At 38.4% G+C, this 20,932-nt stretch overlaps 1 long non-coding RNA gene across 2 annotated transcripts; it reads left to right on the top strand.

The window, feature by feature from the left end:
* Window positions 1-9,595: 9,595 nt before the first annotated feature.
* LOC118911833 (uncharacterized) lies at window positions 9,596-20,689 on the top strand. Of its 2 annotated transcripts, none has more exons than XR_008998763.1 (3): window positions 9,596-9,720; window positions 20,380-20,503; window positions 20,559-20,689. It is a non-coding gene; the product is annotated as an uncharacterized LOC118911833 (long non-coding RNA). The 2 variants fall into 2 exon arrangements; XR_005024615.2 differs by lacking the exon at window positions 9,596-9,720 and adding an exon at window positions 16,044-16,276.
* The last annotated feature ends 243 nt before the right edge of the window (window positions 20,690-20,932 follow it).

A 20,932-nucleotide genomic window follows, 5' to 3' on the forward strand; every position in this document is an offset into this window, starting at 1 on the left:
CCACCTCCTGGAGAGTCCATTATACCCACACTAGGGCTTCTGTTACTAATGAGAATGTGTGATAACACATTTCTGAGGATTTGGGGAGGAAAAAACTATTGTAAATCATTGATTTCTGTCTGTAAAATGTAAGTCTAGAATAATTACTGTTTTGCCAGTGGGTTCCAGCCCCAAGCAAGTTCACTGGGGATTCAGTAAGACCTAAAAAGAAAAAAATGATAGTGGAGTGCTCTTGGGGTGAAAGCGTTTATAGCCAACTTCATTCGCATGGTGGCAGGTCAGTCACTGCCATTCTGTCCACTCAGAGCGAGTCTGTATGCGGCAAGCTGGTCTCTGCCTCTGGGCCCCTCTGCCCTGCAGTCGTCTCAGCCTCTGTCCTCAGTGCTGCCACCACTCCCGCCTCTGCTCTGCTGCAGGCTTGCAGCCCAGAGCACTGGGTGAGCTCTTTATATAGAGTCAGTAACAGTGTATGTGCCCACGTGTGTAGTGAGCAAGCCAACCAGGGCCAGGTGAGAATCCTGGCCATAGGTACTTTCTCTTCATACACATTCAAAAAATGAGGGTTTTTTTTCCCCCCAACATTACATAAAATTAGAAAAAAGCCTTAACTTTTCTTTAGATCATAATGGCACTTTCTTTTTAACTCTGGTAGAAACAATGCTACAAAATAAAGACAACTTTAAGATACCTGCTGATTTGTAGTTTGTATTCACCCTAGTGAATAAATCAGAATTTTTTAGCATGGAAATGTGCTTTGAATTTATGATCACATGTCATCAAACAAATTGGCTATCAGTGGAGGGTGAAGCAAAGTATCACTCCATAAGTGTTTAAAGCCTGAACTTTGTATTCATATTTGAATGCATGTAGAGAACAACTTAACAAATAAATGTGTGAAAGTCACAAAATTACTCTTTATGTCGCTTCTAGATTAAGTGGTTAATTAAACAAAATATACACAATCATAAGATGTACTCTCCAAATTAAACTGAAGAATAGCTTAAACTACATTTTTGTTTCATAAAGATGAACATGTAATTACTTTGTTAACATTGAAAGCTTAATGGCCAGGAGTTTGCTCTATTTAGAGCCAAGCAATAACTGAGTCACACAATTTAATTTAAATTTAGTGAGAGTCTGGTATTCAGAGAAGGGGGAATATTCTTCATTCTAACTATAGGGATGCTTGGCTATAAGGGTGAGCCACAAAATGTCATATTTAGGTGAGGGCCACCCATGTTTCCTCCGTCATTGCTGTTGATGGAGCATGAGGTCTGAGTCCAAAATCAGAAGAATGAATCTCAATTTTGTCCTTATTAATGTAAGAAGTGACTTAACCTTTTTGATCCTTGCTTTCCTCTTCTGTAAAATGAGGAAATCATTATATACTAGGTTTCTGTGAGAAATTTTCCTATGTTTATCAATAATTGAATTACAATGTACTGTGTTACACAGCTTATTTTCTCCCATTGTGGTTTTTGTTTTTTTCTTGATGAATTAGTGATATCATGCCTTTATGAATAGTGCATGAAATAACTTAAAGAAATGAATTTGGTATTTACCTTATAATTTTGTTAATGATTGTTTTACCAAATAAATTTTCTCATTTTATATAAAATAAATTATCTTTGAGTTTTGATAGTTTTTATAAAAGTTGTTCTTCGACTCCAGTAGACAACACTTTACACAAATTATCTCCCAGTTTTGAATTAATTACAATTCACTTATGTCTTTTAAAGTAATTTTATTATAAAATTATAAAGTGCACATTATAAGTAAAAATGAAATAACATAGTATAGCAGGAAAATTAAAGTCACCATACTACTAACATTTAGGTTTATTACCTTCCAGTCATTTTTTTATGTATATTTTCTCTAAAACTGGGATAATGCTTTTGTGACATAATACGAAATACGTATTTGGTCTCTGCCTCCAGTTCCTGATACAGAGTTCCTAAAACCCTTGGAATGTCCTAAGTGATAAGGGTGCTAGGAACATCTTTTGTTCTGGTATGTGGTCTTTGACCCAAATTCCTGACACAAGAGCTTCCAAGACCCTTGGAATATTTGAAGTGATGAGTGTCTTTATGTTTCTAATGAGATGATCGGTGGTCGGGAGACCCTAGATAGCTTCAAGTTGGGGGCTGGTCACCAGAAAGACCAAGGCTTGATTAGAAGGGTACATTTTTATCTCCACCTTCAGCCTATGGAGAGGGTGAAGTGGCTGGAAATCTAGTTAATCACTAATGGCCTGTGATGTCATCAGTCATTCCTAAGTAATGGAACCTCCACAAAAGCTCTAAATAGGTTCAGAGGTCTTCCTGGTTGGTAAACCTATGGAGGTGCGGGGAGGACGGCATGCCTGGGGAGGGTGTGGAAGTCCATGCTGCCTACCACCCCTAATGCTTTGCCTATGCATCAATTCCATGTGGCTATTCCTGAGTTGTATCCTTCCTAATAAATCAGTAATCGTGAGTAGACAGTTTTCCTGAGTTCTGTGAGCCATTCTAGCAAATTATCTAACCTGAGGAAGGGACTGTGGAAACCCCTGGTATATAGCTGGTCAGTCAGATATACAGGACACCTAGCTTGCAACTGGCATCTAAAGTAGGGGCAGTCTTGTGGGACAGAGCCCTTAATTTGTGGGATCTGTAGAAAGTATGGCAGAGTTGAACTGAATTGTAGGATACCCAGCTGGCAGCAGAGAATTAACTGAGCAGCGTGAGGGAAAAAAATCCTACACAGTTGGTGACTAAGTAAGTGTTCTGATGTCAGAGAAACAGGTTTTCTTTTAGCTGTATACAAAGTCTGGTATCCAATTTTTTAATATATAATATATGAGGATTTTTTTCATGCTATTAAAGGTCTTTATGGTAGACATGTTTTTAACAGCTACATATTATTCTACTTTTCATACATTCCATAATCCTTTTCCTGTTGTTCTGTATTTTGGATATTTCTCATTTTTGTTATAAATAACATTAATGAACATAGTTTACTGTGAAACTTTGTAACACATTTCATTATAACCTTAAGATAAATTCCTAGGGATAGAATTATTGAAATAAAGAATAAAAAATTTCAAGGCACCAGTTTTTTTGTTACTACAAAATCTAAATCTAGCTAAGCTACACTAATTTAAAATTTCACAAGTATACATGAAGGTCCATTTTGTCACACATTAACTCTATATGTTGTCATTTAAACATATTAACCATAAGAGAGGAGCTATTCTAAATGACTTTAAAACACAATATTTTGACTGTACTTCCCTAGAAAGATGAATTTAAAGGAGAAAAATAACATTTTAAAAACCCTCACATTTTGACACAATCTTATTGCTGATATTTGTGATGGTATAGGCATTGCTATTTCCAGGCTATTATGTGGATATTGTAGCTCAATGCAAATGAATAATTATAATAATGTCCTTAAAAGTCAGTGTTTTAGATATGGGCTGCAGATATAATATGAATAAAATTTCATAAAATCCCTGTACTCCTAAAATTGAATTGAAAATACATGGATGAATTTAAAGTGTTTCATCGTAAAAGAATTAAAAACTTGTTTCCTAGCTCTATCCTCTGCAAAGACCTGATTTAGGTCATACCGTATGACTAATGCATACGGTACCGAGAACAGCAATGCCAAAACAGTGGTGTCTAAATACCTTCCCTGCTGAAAGACATCAGGGCACTTTGGAGAAATAAATGGCTCAATGCAAAAGTGGAACAGAAAATGGCAGGATAAGAATGGAACATCATTTGATAACAAAAAACAAAGAAGCAGAACCATCAAAAGAACTTGGAAGTCAACTTGAAGAGGTTTTCTTCCATTGGTCAAAGATGAGACAATATAAGTATCAGTCAGGATAATAAATCAGCAGTGGTTTAAAATAAATCCTGTAGGTGTTAAAAAAAACAACTCATTTATGATCTTTGGAAGATTTGAAGAAACCAGTGTATTATTTGAAAATGAATGAGCTCGGAGAAAATCAAGCATTTTTATAGTCTTCTGTTTATAGGCTATACTGCTGAGTAGCCAAAGAATTAGTGGGAGAAATTGCTTTTCATTAAACTATTCCAAATAATAAATGGAAAAAAAAGATTCCTAATGAATGAATGAAATAAGCACTGGTCACATAGCTGCTAACATCATAAAAATTCATAAACGGCAACCCCACCTATCTAGTAATCTAGAAAACAAAATCAAACATAGATTATCAAGCTTCTTAATCTAACTTCTAATTTTTAGAAAAGAAAGAGGACAGAGGAATCTATTAAATAACACCACTGGAATGCAACTGGCAAAATTCAGAATATGGAAAATTCTACAGAGCAAATGACTTGAGTTTCTTCACAAATTGTTAAAAAAATATAAAAGGTCAGGGAAAGGAAGAGGAATGGAAAGAAAAGAAAGGAGAATGAGAAGAGAAAAGAGGGGAACCTATCAATTAAAAGAAATTTAGGAGACATGGGATGTACCTCACCTTTTATAAATACCTGAGCCATATATGGGTCAAATGATACCTGAGATTTGCTTCAAAATAATTCATCAAGTAAAAATGGAAGTATGTAACAGTATAAATGAAACAAGATAATCCACGAGGTGATAATTTTTCTATAATTGGGTTACAGGGACATGGGTATTTATTTATTATTCTCTCCTTTTTTATGTGTTTGAAATTTTCCAAAACAAAAATATTTTTAAAAGAACAAAACACTTTTGGAGTACCTCCTGTGAGGGCAGAAGGAGTCTACACAAATACCACAGGGAAGAAACTGCATAGCTTGACCTTTTGGGGAACTATTTTTTTGAGTATTAAGACAATGTGTGAGCTCATAATCTCCTGGTCCTTGTGAAAGAAATGCTACTCTTGAACCAACATTTGTGCCCAACTCAAAAGAATGGTAAAAGAAGGGATAGCTCCTAGAACTTAAATTACACTTATTACACTTATTTTCTTGGAAGCAAAAATGAAATGGAAGTGAAAATACCAACGTCAAGTAGTCCCCTTTCTTAGCTTTCTAATATTATTTTTTGTTGTTAAAAACATAGTTTTCCATCTTACTACATTAAGAGATAGTAACCACACTAGAGAGGGTGAGGGTTTGATAATATGGGCAGCTGTTGAACCACTGTGTTGTATATTTGAAACCAACATAAGGTTGTATATCAATGATACTTCAATGATTAAACACACACACACACACACACATATATATACATGTATATATATATATATGTGTATATATATATATATATAGTTTGCTGGAATATAGACAGAGCAAGCTTACCCTCTGTGTTGAAGACTTATAATTATTATCTACTATGAATTGTTTTTCTTTGTAAATGTAGATTGCCAGTATGCAAATGCAACTAGCAGACATGCAGTTTCCAAGTGGAGAACTCAAATTTCAGGCATGAATAAAAGTCTCTTCCCAATGGGTTCCCTCAACACTTACTTTGGATAAGTTTCTGGATAATCACAAGGCAGGAAATCTTCCCCAAAAAACACACAAAAAAGATCACCGTCTTGTTCTTTCTTCACGTCTCTTCCCGACATTACTAACCTTTATGCTGTTCGCAGGAACACAGCACCCTCAAGGTTGCATTAACATGCAAGACCCATTTAGGTATAGAATCATAGACTGGAACCTTCAAAAAGGCTCCGAATCTCTATTATAGTGTGAGAAAATTTCAGAATACAAATTATATAATGTTGAGGTAATTTGTAAGTACACAGTTTCACATTCCTCAATAAACTTGGCACAGGTTTAAAGCCTTAAACAGTCTGTTCTTGGATGGCTTCACTTTTATTTTCCCTGGAGGCAGCTGGCCCCTCCTTTGGCCTTGACTCTGGGTCACTGTCCTTTATTGCTAGGCCTTCAGTCATCCCAGGCCTCTTCTGAGTTTTACTTCTACAGATTTCCTAAGCCTCTAGAGATCCAGGCTCCTTGCCAGCCTGGGGACCAAGTTAAGCTCTCTGGACTCACACAGAAACTTCTAGTAGCTCCAAATGTGAGCTGAGAGTTTCCTAAGCAACCTCTCTCCGTCTGGGCAATGACACTGTTTACCTGAGCTAAGCATCCGCCCTCAATAATGAGTATGTTCTGGGTTTACCTGAATTATTTTGCTTTTTTCCTATGTCCTTCATAGCCTTCAATTTTTAAAAAATCTTCTATGATCCTCTTCTTTCCAGTCCTGATCACACATACCCAAGTATTCTCCACCAATACTGTCCGCTCCAACTTTCAACCACAGTTTCTATGCAAATACCCAAGCTCTAAATGCATTCTTGGACTGGTGAACTCTGTCTCATAGTTGAACCCTCATCACAGATGCTTTGGCCCAGCTAAACGTGAAGAATCACATTTCCCAATTTAAATGCAGATTTAGGGCAGATTTACGACAGCAGTGTGAAGCAAACATCCCTGGGGATTACCCAGAACCTCTTGCAGCCACTCTTGGGAGGACTGACCTTTAGCTGCTGGAGCCCATCCTGCCCTTGTTTTCCATGCAGAGAACCAGAGGTGGCAGAGAGGCACGACATTCCTGGGAAAATGCACAGCAGAGTGCTGCCTTGGGTGGGAGTTTGACAGCCCACCCTTACCTCAAAGTGGAACAAATCTGAGATGTAATTTATGTTCCAGAGTACCCTGTGCAATCAGTGAAGCTAGGAAAGCACCTGAAATTTCTCCATTGCTTGTCTTCTTCCCCCTCCTCAGTCCTACTTCCTCTACTCCCTAACTGCTTCTCCCAGGATCACCTCCCTAATAAATCTCAAATGTTTATACATAAATCCTTCTCTCAGGGTCAGCGTCCCTCTTCAACCTATGAGTCCATGACATAAAAATGCCAATATTTAATTACAGTCAATCTTCTAGATTCTGCAAAACTGATCAGTACAGATTTACCAAAATTTGGGAGGGGAAAAGTTGTACCTCCATTCTAGCCAAAAAAATCTAGAGATAAAATTATCCCCCACTAATTTTTTTATCTTGTATATTTTTCTTGGGTGATAGCTTTTGTTTAAAACATGTCCAGTGTTCATATTTTTAAGAATCCAAACTTGTGTGGGTTGTTTTTCTTTGGTTTTGTTTTGTTTTGTATAAATTGTCAAGGGAAAAAAAAGGATTTAAGTTATCCATGTAATAGCCTGAATACAATCTTTTACCTGCATCTTTGCTCCCAAATATTCTGAATTATTTTCCTTTTACCACATGGTTCAAAACTACGGTCAGCTCCAGAAGCCATTTCAATAACGGCTTTGGTTTATAAGTCAAACTCCAACATGTTTCTAGATTATTTTCAATCATAAGCTATGCTTCCTCCACCAAGCAGACTGCTTAATACCAGAACACAATTCATACTTGTTGACTAAATGATAGTTTATGGTAAAAAATAAAAAAAGAAAGAACGCTTTTATTTATCTTTGTGTTCATTAACTGATTTAAGCAAGATATTTCTAATGTGCACTGGTAGGATATGAGGCAGGTTTTTTGGTGTTCATATTACACATAGAAATTCAAAATTCATATTCATATGTAAAAACTAATCAAACAAGGAATATCTACTTACAAAGCAGATTGAACACTGAACAGAAATTGGATCCAAGAATTTAATATTTGTCTTCGCTAAATCAGTAAATAATGATTTGTGTTTGGGATTTACACTTAATGTCAAAATCTGGCTATCACTTTACATTCAGTCACAGTTTTTACTATTGCAGTTCTAAGGGAAGCCTTTAGTTTAGAAAGTGATTTATATACTTTTGAGTACATTTTAATTTCAGACTCCTCAGACTTCCAATGCAAACTTATCTTAATCCACTGGAAAGGATGTGGAGACTTACGGAGCTAATTAAAGAAATAGAGTACATCTCCCAAGACAAGAGTTGTGTTCTCATATCAACACTAGATAAAAAATGACTTAGTGTTGGTGTGAGAATTTCAGTCATTTGTAGGCAACGCTCCACAATTATTCTTCCCTTAATTTTTTCAAATAAATTATATATGTGACAGCTCTATATCAACACTCAAGAAGCACAAAAACATCTAAAATAGCAAAACATCACCAAACCTGAGTTCCCACTCAGTTTTCACTCAGGAGTCACTGTCAAAACAGCATTTCTTTTGTCTGTCTCTTCTGTCTCCCAAGAGAAAACCCATAGCAAGATGGGCATAATTCTTAGCAACAGAAATTAGTAAGCTTCATAGGATAAACAACAAAACAGAAGAAAATTTAACATGAGACAGGCTACCAGAGAGTCTCAGGGGGTCTGAACAACAGAATAACTGTCACTGTGTGGAGTGGACCCATCTGGCTTCAGGCTGAACTGTGTCATTTCTTGAAGACCTTTCCAATTGCATGAGCTTGTGATTATTCATGGGGGGGAAACTGTTTCGTATCATCTACAAAATTTGACCTCTACAACATGGCTCTAGGGAAAGAGTAAAACTAACATTTTCCAGGCAATGATTTAAGAAGGAAAAATATTTATGAGGTACTGATTCGTGATGATTTGCAATGCAAGGTGCAATAAAACAAATGAGTTTTTTCTTCACTGGAGATGTATTTTTCATTGATTCAGATAAAAAAATATGTAAGTAGTTAAATACACATGTTCATTAATGAGGTATTTGAAGAGTTAACATTTCAATAGTGCATGTAATTAATGATGTCTTGACCTTTGAATGCAAACAAGGCAGGCTGAAATGTCTTCAGTAATTATTTTGGCTGCATAAAGTCTGAAGCAGTGAAAAGAGCTTCAAAGTTCTACAGAAACCGATAGGACTTAATTCGTAAGCAGTGAAGTCTTGGGATGAATTATGGCAACTAATTTAGAGTAAAATATGGCAATTAGTCATATGAGAGTAAAATTAGTCATTTAGGGTGAAATACTAACAATTAATAATAACAATTATTCTAGCTGTAGTCATCATGCACAACCCACCTTTACCAACTTCATAATGCAATTAAAAACAAAGCTTTTTCTTGAGTTATTCTAGTAATTTTGATTGACTATAAGTAGTCTATGAGAACAGAAATATTTTTCCTAAGATATCTTGTCATGCCCTTTATTTAGTAACCAGTAAATATTTACGCACCAATGAATCTTCTTCCTTATTTCTCAGAAATATAAATGCAGCTAGACGAGCCAAAGACAGTGCCAAGCTTCTCACACTGTCCTCCATTTATTAATCACACCTATAAAGCAGCTGAGCTATTTTGCTAATTAAGAGTAGCATTCAGATTGAAATCCTGGCATGGTTCATTGCCACAGGGATGAAATGCTTGGTCCCCTGGCCGCTCCACATTTTTCTCTGCATGTTAAGGCCCGTTGTGGCATTCGTTGAACTTTTGCTATTAGTTCAACTCGAAGTAGACTGTGAATTTTAGCTCTTATATGTCATTATAAGTTTTCTTTGCAGTAGGCTCCTTCCAGCTACTTAGAGATTCACCCCAGCGGCCTCTCCCAACTCTAGTCTGAAGAGTGCCCTTTGTTGCCCTGGCTGCCCACCAGATTTACCCAGGAAAAGCCAAAGCAAACAGCACAGCTGACAGACGTTACAAAATAGCTGTCTCTTTGCCAGGAGTGCCGGCCGACTCACAGCCCTCAGGGGGTCTCTGGGGATGAGTTGAGTCTGACACACAAGTCTCCAGACTTCCTGGAGCTCTCCACTGCCCAAGGATCAATGCTCTTCTCCTAAGCCGGAAGTAAGGATGATTTCAGGGTGACTTGCCTGACTCACAGAGCTTGCCCATGGCCTCTGAGTTACGAGAGGTAAAGGCAGTGTCCCTTCAAGAAGAGATGGAAAGGTAAGTAATTGACTTCCAAGACACACCTGGAAACCCACAGCACCCCAAACACCCTGGTTTATGCCTGTCCACTACAAACCCATGGTAGAATATTTTAAGTAATGTAGGTCTTTACTAACAACGAGAAACCTCTGAGGGCTTTGAGAAGAGGAGCTGTGTTTTGTAAAGGCTGTTCTGGCTGCTCTGCAGAATACAGGCTGAAGAGGTCAGTAGGAGTAGGGAGATGAGGCCAGAGGCCACTGCAGTGGTAAGGTAAGAAGACGGCAGCTTGGCTGAAGGTGCTGGCATGAGGGCCATGTCTGCAAGAAAACAGTTTTCCCTTTTAGAAGAGCTTATCTAAGAACTTAGCAGCGATAGTCACTCGGCAGAGCTGACTGCAAAGGCCAGTCCTGGGACCCCACCGCACAGCTGTACCGTCTGCCTGTGACAGTGGGACTGTGAGCCAGCCCCTCAGGGCTTCAGCTTCCTCTCCCGTTCAGTGGGCTGACAGCGGTACTCACCTCGTGAGATCGTTCTGATAATTAAAAGCATTAATACATGTAAAGCCCTTAGGACAGGGTTTTGCACATAGAATGTATAAATAAATACAGCTATTATTATTAGCTTTCTATTCTCTGGTACAGACACATGGGAGGGTATACATCAAAGCTTTTCAGAATGTATGTTAAATTATTTTATTTTACATTCTAATGTAAGAAAGAAGGATAAAAAGACAACCTTGCTTTACTCCACCGGTAAATAGTATCCGATCCATGATGAGCCGGTCCTTCTACGTACCGACTCTGATCTTGTAGCACCATGAATGTCTCTGTTAAACAAAATTCGGTTTAGCCCCCAGCTGATTCCTGCCCTCAGAGTCAAAACACAGAAGGAGTCTTTGAAAGCCACTAGCAAGATTTTGTTATCCTAACAGAGTTTTCCTTACAAGGAGAAGTTAGGGAGTTTCTTCCCCTCTCTTCTTGGGCCCTAAGGAATCTCTGCCAGAGCCCCTGGCTCCCCCAGGGCTCCAGGTTTTGCTAGTGAGCAGCCCCCGCCCCAGCCCTCAGCAATCGCTGGTCTGCACGATGCTGGCCCCAGCCTGCACCTGGCTTCTAGTTTCTGGCAACCACACATTGATCCGTTGTCCTTTCAGTCTGAGGGTGGTTAGAGCTTCTTACCGTTGTCTTCACCAACCCTTGTTTAGCTTCTCTGTTTTCCATCACCTGGGTGATCAGTTCCCTGCATTACTTTTCTTCTATTTGAAAAACTGAGAGAGGTTTCTGTTTTCCATGCTAGGTGCTGAAGGACAGGATATTCATGAAGTTGATAAAGTGGAACACACTGGCAGAGACCGGAGCCAGCTATTTACAGAAGTACAGAAACACTGGGAAGCAGGAAATTTTTCAGGGGTACTTTATCTACAATGAGCTTTCAAAATAATTTAAAATAATACTTGAGTTAGAAAGATAATAGCTGCTTATTTTAGAAAGAAAAAAAGTAAATGTCAAAAAGATGTTTCTAGTACTTACTATTAATATACTTCTATATCGTACTTATATACTTGACAGTACTGTTTGGGAGGGCGGTTTTTACACTTAACCAACTAAATTTCAGCTTGTTAGGTTGCAGTTATAAATGACAGCATAAATACCAATTTAGCATTAATTCTATGATAGCAGAGCTGGAGAGAGGTGAGAAAGAGAAGAATGAGGATCTTAACAGTCGAGACTTAACTCCCTCTCCTGCTGAATAAAAGACCGGCAGGAGGCACTGACAGTTGCTAAGGAGAAACAAGCAGGCTCTGTGTTCTGAGGGCTTTCTGCTAGCACGGAACAAGAAGACACAGAGGGAGAGAAGGTCATTTCTTCCAGGTTGGCCTGGATAATTCCTTTGAAATAAACTGAGGCATCCGCCTTCATATTCCACCTTAATTCCTACTTAATTTCTCTTCACAGACATATCTCTTGAGCTGTCTCTTTATCCATGAGCACAGAGCACTGTTTTACACTGCATATAAGGATGCCAGGGTATTGCTCACAAGACTTTAATTAAGTCTTATAAATCTATTATATTCTTCATAGTAATTGATACATTCCAACCTCGAAGATACATAAATTAAATATTTAATAATCACTCAATTTGAAAGAACTTATCTCCAAAGATATAAAATATTCTAGATTTGGAAAAAATGGAGAGTGTATCCCATCTGTCACATAGCCAACCAAGAATGCCTATATGCTAGCCAACAATCATTATGAATTCATTCATAAAAATCATCATTAAAATACATTCCTCAAATTCTCTGCATTATTTGCTTTCCAGTTAGTTAGTATCTAGTCTATCACTTTAAGATTCCAGGAAGGGGTCATAGAGCAAATGAGGGTCTCCTTCTTAAAAGGAAGGTATCTTAAGTTTTGCAAACACTGCAGACAGCCCTCCTTCTGGAGGCCAAAGAAGAGTGGAGCAAACTCACTCCCCAGCTGCTAAGACAGACTTGGCAGCCCTCTCTGAATGACCGAATCCAAGGCCAAATAACTCTACAGCTTGTTGCATAAGCCTCAGTCTCATGGAGCACGCTTGGAGTGTCCCATTTTTAAAAGAGATTTAAAATAATAATGCATTTGACAACTCTCTGCTATAGCTGTTTAAAATCAGAATATGTGATCAAAACCTATCTCAGTTTGAAGTTGATAACAAGGTATCAAGAAGGATTACAAAATTATAGACTGACCAATAGAATGTTGAGAAAATATATATGCTGCAGACAATTGGCCATGTATAAAAGAAATCCATTTTTTCCAGTTTAATTATTAATTATATTGCTTTTGTGCCTGAAAAAATACTTGCTTTCTACCTCAATTTCTAAGTAATTGCTCGTTAGAGACATCTCTCTTGAACTTCTGTTCCTGTCCCTGAGCACAGAACACCGTTTGTACAACGCGTATGAGAATACAAGGATATTATTCACATGACTTTAATTAAAGGTCTTTCTCTCTTTTTATCTCTCTCTTCTTCCTCCCTTCTCTTTCTCCTTTTCTCCTTTCTCCCTGTCATTCTACTTCTCTTCCTGCCCATCCTCCTCCTCTTCTGCTTCATGTTTTTGTGTTTAGCATGAACCTCATCCCTAACCCTCCCTCAGGTTCCAACCCCAGACTTGATACCCATTCCTTTCCTTCTCCACAAAGTGCCTTAAAAATCTATCTGTACATATATCTTAGCTCTTTAAACCGCTTGAAATTGAGAACCTCATTTTAAAATTTCAATTGTTACTTGTGAAAATTAGTGACAATATCCCAGTGTCATAGTGATTAACAAAATTGACAATGACAATGTTGGAATATTACAAAGAAACTCCATCAGCTATTGAAAACCAGTTATGATGTACAATAGCCAAAATATAATCTGTCCACTATCCTCAGATTATAATTAGTTTGTAATCATATAACAAAGTTTCTGCAGTTATCAGAATAACTCAAATCAACCCAAATTTGCATGTGAGGTACTAGTCAGCACCTCAGGCCCACTGTGGGTGAGGCTTGGGCATCCCTTAAAAGAAAATTATTTCCACTATCGATCATAGGCAATGAGGAACTGGAAGCCTAGGGGAAGGAGGCCTTAAGATGAGATAAGGAAGAAAATGATTGGACTTGGTCTGGGGCCAGTGGTCTATCTGGATCTTAGCCTTAGAGCCATGGGAATTCTGGTGTGGTGGCCAAGAAAGAAAAAGCTGGAAGCCAGTGGGTCTGGGTCTAGAGAGGCTGTAAATATTCTATGTGTTTTCCTTCCATTGCCTCATTCCCTACTCCTTTGTTGTTTTCTTTAAAGGCATATCCTGGTCTCAGTTGCACAATGAGTAATTAGAAAGAGATCTGTGCTTTAGGACTGAGCAAAGGGGTAGTGAAAGCAGTCTCCTGTCTGGAGTCTGGAATGGGCAGAATGGCAGGCTCAGAGGCACCAGAGGCAGCAGGTCAGGGGACTACGAGGAGGCCAAGCAGAAGAACCAGCCAGAGGGCGTCTCAGTTCTAAGCACCCCGGAGCAAAAAACTGAGAAACTCTCAGGAAAAGCCAACGGACCTGGTTTCTGGCAGACTAAGTAAGTGGGAACTCAGTGTGGTTTGGGTTACATTTATGTCCATATCAAATTTAAAGAAGATTAAACTAATTCACAGAATACTCAGATAATAGGAAACTCTACAGTGAGTTTTATGGATTTTAATCCAACATAGTAAACATTCATTCAGTGTTTTTTTATGCATAGAGAAGGAAGTTATAGATTGTGTTCTTGAGGAATTTACAATCTATAGTAAAAAACTCCAAATAAAAGAGGAAATTATAAGGGCCTTAAAAATAAGTAAGCATTTTACTGAGTACAGCAGAAATAAATATGTATTTCTGAGATGAGGAATCAGGTAAGGTTTAATTTGCTCCATGAGGGACACAGTAATAATGGGATCTAAAGAAGGGTCCGGATGACACAGATCTAGGTACGGAACCCATCTCAATCATGTACCAGTCAGGAGTCACGTGCAGATACAGGCAACAGAAAACCCAATGTTTTCTTAAAGTTAAGCAAATTAAGTTTTCATCCTTTTACCCAAAAAGAACTGCCAGACAGGTGACAGGGAAGCAGCTCCCAGTCCCAGCCGCCTTTCCAGGCTCTTTTCATCTTTTTGTTCCACCTTCCTTAGTGTTCAACTCTCAGTCCCATATCTCTCAAGCTGGTTCCTGTGTCACCAGGCATTGCAGCCCCCGTTCCTCTAAAGTTAGAAAGAAGACAGAGCCATGGAAGAAACAGGAAAATGTTGCCCAAATCCTCAGCAGACTGCCACTCAAGTTCCTTGGTTAGAACTATGCCCCCAAATTGCTATAGGAGAGGTTGGGATATGCAGTTTTTTGTTTTGTTTTGTTTTGTTTTAGCTGGTCACGCTGTTTACCCCATTCCCCCACTACCAGTGGAAAAAAAAATGGGTTCTGTGTAAAGACAAAAAGGAAGGAAGAGCATTAAGTTGGTAGCTACCAGAATGTACCACATACCACTTATTAGCTGTGCAGCCCAGAGTAAAAATCACCAACATTACTGATTATCAGTTTCTTCATCTGTGAAATAGATGTAATAATATCTTCCTACTAGGGAGGGATTCGAGACCATGTATTTAGGAGGCTCACAATGGTCCTGATGTGTTAGGAGCAGCTGCTATTATTATTGATTGCTGGGTTGATTCATTAGTTGGTTGTTTAATTAGAAGTCAGGTTTCAGTAGGTAAATACTGGAAGAATAAAACTTTAGATGAAGAAAACAAGATTGCAAAAATGTGGAATGAGAAAAAAATATGTAAGAAAATGCAGCGTGTGTTCAGAAAATTTTGTATAGTTTAGAAAGACTCATCCATGTGAAAGAAAAAAAGCGGATGGCCAAGCTAGGAAGGGAGGTTGGAAGTGAGATGTCATGAGACGGGTGTTGGCAGTGGGGGAGAGAAAGGTATAGAGCCAGGTGAGGAAGCCTGCATGCCTCGGCAGCTGGCGTGGAACTGCTGCAGTTTAGGTGCAGGATCCGAGCCAAGCTGGGCTTCACGCTGACTGCTCTGACAGCAGAGATACACCTGGGAGCTGGAGAGAAACCAAATCAAGGAGGGGAATAGGAGAATGACTTTTTATCCAAGCAAATCATAATAAAAGCCTGAAGTATGATAGCAGCAAACAGGATGGAAAAGAGAGACTAATTCAGGAGTCGTTTTTACAGCAATAAGTAAAAAATTTCACATCAATAGAATGCAAAGGGTCAGGGAAAAGAGGGTGCTAAGGTAGCCAGCTAGAAGGTTAGCCATGTCGTCACCCAGGGTGGAGGGCAGAGAGCAGGCCATGGGAAAAGGGAACAGCACTTAAAAAGGGAAAGGAAAGAATGGAGAGGGAAGTTGAAGGGTGGGGAGAGATGGAAAAAGGGTGGGGAGAGATGGAAAAATACTGAGAGTAGAAGTGCTTCTTCATGTAAAATAAGATGCATACAGTGGTTATATTCTATGGGGATGTTTAATCTGTGGAAGGAATTATCTCAGGCAAAGTAATGACTCTGTAACAGCTAGACGCCTAATGCTAGTCCTGCGCTAATCTGGCTGTGTGACCAGGCACGCTGAGTACACTTTGGAACATTTATTTGCTGTTGCAGCTGCATTACCATAGAAATAGCCCAAAAGCATGCAAAAGAGTTCCTGAAGGAAATTCCCACACCCTAAGTGTTTCACTCTTATTAAGTTGCAAAATTAGTCCTCCGGAAATATTTGGGCACTTTTTGCCTTTCCTAGAGACAGAGGGATGAGTTAATGTAGCTCTCCGGTGTGGCTTGCAATGTCCAGATCATGTGATCATGGGCGCTGGACCCAGTTTCAGCGGTTAACGGGCACAGTGGAAACCCAAGGAGAAAGCGGACTGGGGAATTGCTGCATGAGTCAAGGTGTGTTGTCATTTTGAGCAGAACAGGGTAAGGAACTTGAGTGGTCTGTTGACAGAATTGTTTGCTTATCACTTTTAGCACCCGACATTTAACACTGGGCAGGGAACATCTTTGAAAAATGATAACCCCAGACAGTTTAGAATTAACAGATGTTTTCATCTCCGTGTCTGGGGTTTTTGCTCACTTAGATCTGAACATTGTCTATAGCTTTAAATCACCTAAATACACGCTTAAGTCTGCGGAAAGGGATAATTAGATTCCAGAATCATATTTTTGAAGACTTATTCTCAAAATGATTTTAGTGACATCTTTTTGCACAGGCACAATTCTTTTACTTAACTATTCAGTATTATTTCAAGTGCAATACTAGTTCATTGTAAGCTTCAGAAACCCCTTTTAAAAATGTCATGTGTTTTCGGTATTTTGCGTTACTTCAGAGATAACCATTTCTCCCTAAATGAAGTCACAGAAATTTACAAAAGCATTTAGTTTGGTACCTGCTCTGCCTCAGGCATGTAATTAGCGCTGACGTAAAAAAGGTGCAATTTTATTATGCTAAATTATCTTACTTGGCATGTGTGATTAGAACTAAACAGTTCCCGGGGTCAAAGTGTTTGTAAATAAATTCAATAAATTCCTGGGGTCAAAGTGTTTGTAAATAAATTCAATAAATTCCTGGAGTCAATGTGTTTGTAAATAAATTCAAATAAAAAGTATTAGAGGGCTGGTTGATGGGAAATCACATTTTTTTTTATCTTTTCAGATTTTATTACATGTAAGGTTACAGATCCCATGAGCTTATGGCACTTAACCTAAACGCAGTGACAGTAATAAGCTGGGCAATAATAATATTCATAAATCACCTTATAATAGAGAACGACTGGTGACATATCCTCACTCAAGTGGCAGCTGACCGAAGTAAAAGCAGTCCTCTTTCCCCGTCATGTTCCTGGAAGTGCTCTGTTAGTCTTTGATTCTCTCTCTGAGGTTCCCAACTGCTAAAGTAAGAATGCCTTCCTTATAGAGTTTTTTTGGCATAAATATCAATGAAAGAAATAAAGATATCTGTTAAAATCTCCTTCTACATCCCCATAACCACATATTTATAGACTTAAAAAGTAATGGTTAAGTCAAGGTCATCCAGTTAGAGATTATTGTTTTTTAACACTAAGTCTAGTCTTCCTTTCATTACCTTATCTTTATTACCTTAAAAATCACACTCAGCATGTATTATAAGTTTACAGTTTGTAAAACACTGGTTAGTATCTGAATCAAGATATCATGCCTTAGAACAGCTTGCTTAATAAACCCATTTACTCATTACATAATGCCAAGTTAAAAGAATTCAGAGAATTCCGATTAGGATGCTTTTAGTAATTTCCATTATAACCTACTGAACTACATTACATTTAAATTAAATTACAAGTTGAAATGCAGCTGAAATAACTCTGTAACTGGTGCTGTTACAGCTAATGAAAAGGTTTCAATCTTAACACCCATCTCTGGAACACTTATTTTCACGAAAGTGAGTTGCATTTGCCAAGTACTGATGGACACTTGTAGGGCTTAAACTTTGTGTTTGAATTCTTCATAAGAAAATCACAGTACCAGGCTCAGAGAAGTGTGGGATATGGATGAGATTCCAATTAGCACTGATTTCGATTTTAATATAGATATTCAACTACATCCCAGAGCCTGTGCCAGGCCTCTTCACAAACGTTATGACATTTAATTCTCTCTCAAATAAGGTGGAGTAGGCATGGCAATCTCCACTTCACAGCTGATGAAATTTCAGGTTCTACCTCTTAGTTTGATATTTTGTCTATAAGCTTCATTATTGTAAAATAAGTTGATGCTGTCTGCACCTTGCACTGGGGACAAAGAATAAGCTATATGGTAAAATTTGAACATTCATCATGAACTGGTTAATTCATTAATAAATTGTGCTGATAATATTAGCCTGAACAAATAGACTTGAATTAAATGAAACTTCAGCTGGGCTGTGGCAATGGAACATATTGTGGAAATTTATATGTTTCTGTGTTATTTAAATGTTTATTAGTGTAAATATTAATGGAACTAAAAACAAATAAAATATAAGGCAATAGTGGGAAGACTTCAGTGAGATTTCTTTAAAATCTGGCAATGTCCACTTAGTTAATTAGATGCTGGATCTCCATAATATGTTTGGTGAATATCAATAATAATGATAGCAAACATGCATGTTGTATATTTTCAAATATATTAGTACATTTCATGTAGTTCCAAATCCCTAGTCTTGGAAAAAGTACTGGAGAAAGTGGCAAAAAAAAAATCAAATAAAACAGTTTAAGGAGATTTGGAAGGGAGAGGGTGAAAGAATTAGGCTGAAACTTAAATATGTTGGGCAGGTTAGCCCTCATTACAGGGAAACAACCGAGCAATGACTTAAAGGAGGTAAAGGAACAGGCAACTGAAACTTAAAAAGGGTTCTGAATACTATCAGTTACTATGAACTGTGGAATAATATCCATCTGTACTCTTTTTACTTCAACATATCTAGTTGGGGAGGGATTTTAAGTTATTAAAATCTACTATTAACTTGAGATTTTGGGTTGGTTTTTAGGCATTCCACTAACTTTCAGGTTACTCTTTTTTTTTCTTTCCTGTCAAATAAGGCAAGCTTTCATTAGTCTTAGGTAAGAGATTAAGACTAATAAAGTAATAATGTAAAGAATGTATGTTTCCAACCCAGACCTCTCCCTTGGACTCCAGACCTAGAGCTCTAATTATTGACTCAACACCTCCACTTGGATGTTTCATAGACATCCCAAATTTATCATGTCCAAAATTAAGCTCCTAATATCCTGCTCAGCCCAGATGTGCTCATTTTATTTTTCAGTTCAGTTCAAGTGTGTTTTTCAAGATTTCAGTGCCAAAATCTTGGTGCCATCCTTGATTCTTTTCTGTCTCTTATTCTCCACATCTGGGTTGTTATCCCATCTTGACATTTCTGACTTTAAAGTATATCCAGAATTTAGCCATTGCCTCACATCCCTCACCTGTATTACTGCAGTAACTTCCAAATGTCTCCTTGCTTCACCCTTTATTCTCCTGCAGACTGTTAAAACTTGCTTCAGATCATGTCATTTCTCACTAAAAAGCTGCCAATGGCTTCCTGACCCACCCAGAGTAAAAACCAAAGCCCAGCTCTGTGCCGCAAGGCCCTCCATGTTCTGATGTTCCTCACCTCCTGCCCTCACCTCCTACTCCTTTCTTGTTACAGGCAAACACACATAAGCTTTTGAACTTGTTTTTCTCTGCCTAAAATGGTCATCCCCCAGATAACTAATTCCTTCAATTCCTTTAGATTTTTTTTCAAAAGCCACCATCTCAGTGAGGGATTTCCCCCCATGGAAAGCAGCCCAACTTCACCATCCAGCAATTCTAGTTGCTTTTCTCTTCTGCTTTCTTCTCCTCATCATTTCTCACTTTCTAACTCCCTCCTTATCACTCTCATTTATTGTCTGCCTCTGACACTAACAACTCAAGTATGTTAACATCTAAGTATCTGAAACTGTGCCAAGCAGATAACATAAGTTCAATAAACTTTTACTGCATGAAAGAATACTGTATTTTAGAGGCATCCATTTGCCTCCAAGATAGTTATGATGATTACAATAGAAAGCCAAAGAAAAAGAAAATATTCAGCTTTTGACAAGCAAGGTGTAATTTCTCAGCTAGTTAAAGGCTTGAATACCCAAATTTGTTGGAAAATAAAATATTTTCCAAATCTTTAGCTCTCCTTAATGTATTAAGAACACGGTTGAGCAAATTGGATGGCAGGGTTTCCTTATAGACCATAGAGAAGAGGAAATCCATGATCTGGTATCACCAAGTGTTTCAGAAAGGAGGAAGGAACAGAAAGCTTTTCTCTTCCACAAGAGGTGATTTGGGAAGGCGAAGACAGACAAAGAAAACATCTCTTTAAATGTATATCATGATCTGCCTACATCTCTCGGGACTAAAATCATGGAAGGGGAGACACCACTTAGGGTGAAAGGAGAGCTAGCAGCAGATCTGTCCTCATCTCCCACTTGTTACAGTGGAGGACACACCGTGAAACCATCCTCTCTCTGATCCCGGCACAGGGAGAAGAGAGTTGTCACAGTGTGGAGGCGGTGGAGGGAAGGAGTTAAAGGGCCTTTACGATGTGGACATCAAAGCGCTCCTGTGACAAAGAACTTCAAGGCAGGCACCCAGACCCAGAGGCAAGTGGAGGAACACCCAGAACAAACTGGGGGAATCTGTGGCCCTATGTAGAATCAAGATAGTATATAATTAAAAGGAGAACAACTGGGTTCTGACTTAGTCAAGATAAACAGACCGTAATTTCCTAGCTGTAGAGTTCCTTAATGAACACTAGCAAGACACTCATGGTCAGGACCAGACTGACCACAAATAAATATCAACCATCAACCACTGCAAAGCCAAGAACCAGACCAGCACAGAGACTGTCATGAGGCATGAGGCACTCCACCCCTCCAGTGAGGATCCCAAATTTTCCCCCAATCTAGATGATCTCTTACAAAGGAGGCAGGCACAGGACAAATGGTTTTGATAAAGGCGTGCATTCAATACAAAAATATATATGCAGAAAAAAAGATACATAGACAGTTTATTCTCATTTCTTCTTCTCCCATG

The sequence above is a fragment of the Manis pentadactyla genome, chromosome 8, assembly GCF_030020395.1.
Source record: "Manis pentadactyla isolate mManPen7 chromosome 8, mManPen7.hap1, whole genome shotgun sequence".
Lineage (NCBI taxonomy): Eukaryota > Metazoa > Chordata > Mammalia > Pholidota > Manidae > Manis > Manis pentadactyla.